The 5,786-nt window shown below is 40.8% G+C and overlaps 1 non-coding gene across 1 annotated transcript; it reads right to left on the bottom strand.

Moving 5' to 3' along the window:
• Positions 1–617: 617 nt before the first annotated feature.
• Positions 618–722, bottom strand: LOC138241693 (U6 spliceosomal RNA). Its single transcript, XR_011190952.1, has one exon. It is a non-coding gene; the product is annotated as a U6 spliceosomal RNA (small nuclear RNA).
• Between the last annotated feature and the right edge of the window lie 5,064 nt (positions 723–5,786).

The raw sequence follows: 5,786 nt of genomic DNA, 5'->3' as shown, positions 1-5,786 counted from the left end.
TGATATAGCAGGAAGAAAACAAATGTCAGGAGCTTAATTAACTTTTTGTTGGTTTGGCCAGGTTTCAAGGACTCTACTTAAAGGACATTGAGCTCTTTTTTTAAAATTCCAGTAATGTTGGCTCAAGCCTATTATATTCTTTACACTATGCGCACAGGCACTACTCAATTTAAAATAGAGGCTGTTATTTTGCATGGCATTTTTATATCCTCTCCTGGCATTCATGTATTAGTAATTTTATTTGGTCAGCAAATCAGCAGTGATCTCCTTGCTATTTCTCAGGGCACACCATTGGTTGACGAAGCAGTGCTGTACCGGTTAATTACTATTTTAATTGAAATCTCACACAGTAGAAGTTCATACTTATTAGTCTTCAGTGTTAAGGTTATGTCTTTTGAAGTTTCTCCCTTGCTATAATAAATTAGATTGATTTTAATTTTTTGTTGCTTGTAATGTCTGCCTATTGTAATATAGTACTGATTAATGTGATTAATGCGCATCTAGGAACAAGTAAAGATTCATTCCATGCTGAAAGATAAAGAAGAGAAACTATGTTTCGGATGTGGAGCTTCCATCGTGTGTGAAGGAGAGAGGGAAAGTTGCAAAGAAATATGCCCCCAAATATGGAATGCTTCATGAATTTACATCATCCTTGCGCAGGGGCCATGCTAATCTTCTCTGTATTGTTCCAATTTTAGTATATGTGCTGCTGAAGCAAGCACAAGGGGGGAAATGGGCATATAGCAGGTGAGAATGAATGTCTAAACTGGGGCAGAACAGGAGGAGAGGTGTGGAAAACCGAAATCTGCAGGAATTAGAAGGAGTTTAGTCCGTCATTGAGAGAAGGGGGGAAGGTGTTAGAAATTATTTTATTTAAGACTAATTTGGGTTTTGGATGTCTTTTCTGCAATTGGAGTTGTGAAACCCCTCTGTGAGGGCACAGAAAAAATCATAGCCATGAGAGGTGAAATGGTGAAACTATCAGTTTGGAGAGATCTTTGATCCTCACATCTCCAACATGTTCCCCAAACAAATTAAAACTGCAAAAACTCATAAAACAACAAACAATCATGAAAACAACAGAATTTCTGTAGCAAATTATATTTTATTTAACATGACATAAGTAAATTCATTATATTGTTTAACATTTTTTATCAACAGGGTTAATCAATAAGTATTTTGCTTTGAAAGTCACAGGCTAGTAGCATATGTGGCCAAAATTGGAAGCACCAGGTTGCAGGTGCTGTCTTGTGGATTTTTTTTCTCATTGTCGTAGAACCTTGACAAGCACATATCTGTTTGGTGGTTTGAGTCTGAGGTGCCACAAATTACCCTAGCTAATCCAACAGATCTTCAACAGTATCTGATGTTTGGTTAATACGGTATCTACAGCATACCTGCAATGTTTTCTTCTCTCAGGAACACCACTGATATATACTGTAAGCAACATTTTATATGATCAGCCCAATAAAATTGGACACTTCATTTGTTGATATGTTGTTAAAATAATTAGCATATTGTTCGGCCTATCTATGCCACACACATTGATGTCAGTGGTAGCGATTATGGTCTACCCAAAACCTTATTAAGGAGGACTTGGTAATGGGAAAAAAATCAAATCAATCATTTCAGAATGGAGCAATGAAGCCAGATTCCACTCTGGGACCAAACTTTTAGGGAGCATCATACTGTAGTGAAACCATGTCAGTTGATAAGTATAATTTATAGTATGTCAAGTAGGTACTGTAGCTACGTCAGCATGCATAGGCTGCAAAGGAACAAGTAAAGGTTTATTCCCTGTTGAGAAGAGAAGAAAGGAAACTCAACTCAAAGAAGGCTCCAAAGCTGAAATGTTGCATTTCCTTTCTTCTCTTTTCAGCATGGAATACACCTTTACTTGTTAATTTGTAGTATAGCAGCCAAGCTGGTTATTGCACTAAGAAGTGGGTGTTTGGAGAAGATTTTTTAATAATCTTTCTGTTGCCTTGAACAGACAATAACCCTGGCACAGATAAGCTCCTCTGATTAAAGCCCCTTAGAAATGCAGCCGAGATGTAATTCTCTGACAAGCTTCATTTTGACACCTCCAGAGATTATGTTCCTGACAACTCAGTGTATATAATAATTTAGATATACTAAATTACAACAATCTAGATAATATAATAATCAATAATCTAACAAAAATGTAGATGACATGATGGTGAAGTAGTTAGCATTGCTGGGGCACTGGATTCAATTTGTTGGGTGCTTACTGCTTGGAGAATGTGTATGTTCTCCTCATGTTCATGTGGGTTTCCTCTGCATGCTTTCATTTTCTTCCACAATCCAAAGACATAATGGTACTGTAGGTTAACTGGCTTCTGGGAAACTTTGCCCTGGTGTGTGCATGTGTGACCTTGTACTGTAGATTAGCCATTGTGCACCATATTCCTAATGATTAGATGTAGCAAGTGAATCATCATACCAAACTGAGAATAAAAAACATTTAATGCAATATTGTGTAATAGATACTCCAAAATATTGCTGAAGCTTGTGAGGTTGCTGCATACAGTAGCAATCAGTGGTTAGATCTTTTAAATTAGTAAAATAAGATTATATTGAAAACACCAGTCCTGGAGGACCAGTATGTTTGAAGGTTTTCTAGGTCTCTGCAAAGCAGCAGCAGCACCTGAAGTGTGGGAGAAGCTGTTAAATCAGTCTCATTAAGCACATAACTAGCTGATTTAGCTTGTTTAAAACAGACTGACAATAAAAATGGGCTGACACACTGACCCTACAGGCCAAGCATTAGGCAGGTCTGGTGTAGAAAGTTCTGCTTCCTTTCATTTGAAATGGTGAGAGATAATTAATATTAATTCCCATAACTCATTGTGACTGTTTGCTCTTAAACTACATCATAACCCTGAAAGACCTTGTAAGATGCGCAAATATACCCATTTCCCAGGCAAAAGCTAGCAATACACTATTAATGAGCCTTAATAATGGTGAAACAGCCATCTATGTCAGTTAACTTTAACCTTAAAATGCAAAAGTGGTATTAAAGACAACAAAGTTGGTTTATAAAGTTCTCCTTTGTGTTGTGAAACATTGAGAGCTAGATAATATTAATTCCCATGAAACACACCATAATTATATAAGTTAAAAGTAATAAGCAGATAATAAACATGAAGAGAAATATAATATATTGTAACGCTTACGGCCGACAAGCACTGTGTGTAAGAGCCGGCGTACCAGAGCAGGTGACGTCACCGCCCTTCCCTGTGATAGCAGGACTACAGCTACTGGGCTGTAGAGAGATCTCTCTTTAGCTCACGGGGCTAGGTCGCTGCAGAGAGACGCGGAAGTCCCGGGTTCGAGCCTCCAGTCGGGATGGGGCCGACCTAATGCGGCAAGGGCGCCCGCCTGAGCCCCCGTTGCGTTACAATATACTGTATTCTGGTGCCATGGGGGTAGTTGACACTGCATGGGGCACGATCAGGCTCTCATTCTCCCGTCACACACCTTTATAAGCTCTTTTGGGTTCCTTTTCTTTTTCTAACACACTCCTGAGAGTGGTGATCACACTAACCCCCTCATCGGGGTAACAGGATAGATAACTCCATATATAACTACTTCTGGGCCCTTTGCCTTCAAAGTCTCAGGTTCACCAAGTTCATCCCGTTGTCCTCACTGCTAGGAACCTCCTGCTCCCAGACACCAACACAGAGCCTCCTGCTCTTATTCCATTAGGCCACCATTTCACTCAACCAGTACCTCCGACTCCCAGGTCCACCTCCAGCCTTAACAATCTCCCCCCCAACGCCACCAAGTTGGGATACAAAAAACTACCTACATCACCGAGTCTCTTTTACACTACACACCATGCCGAGACCCAATACACTGTCCCTCTCTAACACATACTCACAACCTCTCTGGCGCCTCACTCTCATACCCTTAGGTAGTGAACTCACAGCTGCCAGCGCACCTCACATCATGCCCAGCTACCACTGTTACACCTACACAGCTACCAGCACACCTCACTGTGCCCAGCAACCACTCACTTCCCCGATACTATGCATTTCTAGGGGGAGGGTCCCTCTACCACACAACCCACTCTGGTCCACGCACACTAACTCAGTAATCAACTCACAATTCACTCATACAGAGGACACAACAGCCTTGCTCTCACACCCTAGCAGGATACTGTCCCTTTAAATCTTTCGATGATCGCATTAAGCTCCGTTTCTTCTATCAGTCTCCTCGCAGACTGACGTTTTCACTCTTTTCCTCCCAGGCTATTCCTCTCACAATCCCCTCCAGAATTGTCGTTCTTCCCCACCCCCTCACGGGGTTTACTACAACAGCTAATCAAGTCTTTGTTCACTCAGACTGCACATGAAGGCACGCTCCTCTTACATCGCCCTGACTAGTAGCGTCTCACACCCGCTACTGTTATGCTTCAGCCCGGCTCTCTCACAGCACAGCCTCCGCATTATCCTCTCACCACTGCAGCCACAGAACAACTAAGATTCCCCCCCCCCCCCCCCCCAGATCTCCCCTCTCACCCCCTTTAACAGGGAGTATTCAAGCTAGTTTTACACCACTTCTACACCTGCCATTCAATTCATTATTCAAGTCAGGTGTGGTTTCCACGGCAACGCGTCTCCCTTAATCTGGGGCTCTGCCCCCCACAGCAGACACTCCCTGCATTGCACCACAATGTGTATAAAATGAATTTCTTCTTTCTCTTTAATTTCCTCTCTTCTTTTTTTCCCCTGTCTCTTCTGCGGTCTCAATGTGATCTTATATGGTGTGTTTCTGGACTTCTCGTTGACCATCATTAACCCACAAATTTAACTAGGTAAACCAGTGTAAGCTGTACAATTGTTTTTGATCAGGGGATCTCCCACACCTCAGAAAACACCCCCTCTGCTTTGAAGCTGGAAGTGTTTACACTGCCAAGTGTCACACACTTTATCTAAACTCTTAGAGACACTTCCTAGTCACCTACACCTGTAACAATATAAATATATATTTTCATATCAGCTTCAGATGAAGATATTTCAAGCAGCATTCCTTTGCAAACAATGGGGAATTCCCTAGATCTGCATAGAGTGGCTAAGAATGGGATTTTTGCACATTAAGCACTCTGACAGCTGAAAATGAAGATTCCAGGAGCAAATTGTACCTTGACGTAGGCTTCAGCAATAATACAAATAAGAAATAAGTCTTCTTCAGAATGCAAAACTACTCTTATCTAAAAATAAAGAGAATTCTCCTTTTCTTCCTCTCGCTCACTGGTTCTGTGCTAGTCTTTGAACTAACACCTGCGCTACTGACCCACAACTAACACAAAATTAATTAAATCTACTGCTACTCAATCCATTACAATTATAAGACATACTGTAGGTATAATGTTTTATATGCAGTACATGCACATTTCTAAAGTCTAGCATTTTGAGCCTTTATTGATGTCAGCTTCTTATGACAGTCCCAAACACACTCCTAACAAATGTGTTATGGATTCTCCAACACACAAACATATCCAGCTTGCTAATTGATTCTCACCCTGAATACATTTTCTTCCAGTAGTCGTTTCTGTCATTAATTCAGTGGCATCACTGTGGGCACCAAGTTTTTCTTTCTTTTTCTATATATAAAAGACTCTATTAACTAACCAGGACTGAAAACCTGTGTATTGCATATCCACACAATTAGCCCAGGGCTCTAGCTCTGAGAAGCAGGAATGCTAACCTCTGCACAACCTTTACACAGGCATTTAAAACAGTATTTAAAAAATATTTATA

The sequence above is a fragment of the Lepisosteus oculatus genome, chromosome 1, assembly GCF_040954835.1.
Source record: "Lepisosteus oculatus isolate fLepOcu1 chromosome 1, fLepOcu1.hap2, whole genome shotgun sequence".
Lineage (NCBI taxonomy): Eukaryota > Metazoa > Chordata > Actinopteri > Semionotiformes > Lepisosteidae > Lepisosteus > Lepisosteus oculatus.
This window is presented reverse-complemented; position numbering and strand designations above follow the sequence as displayed.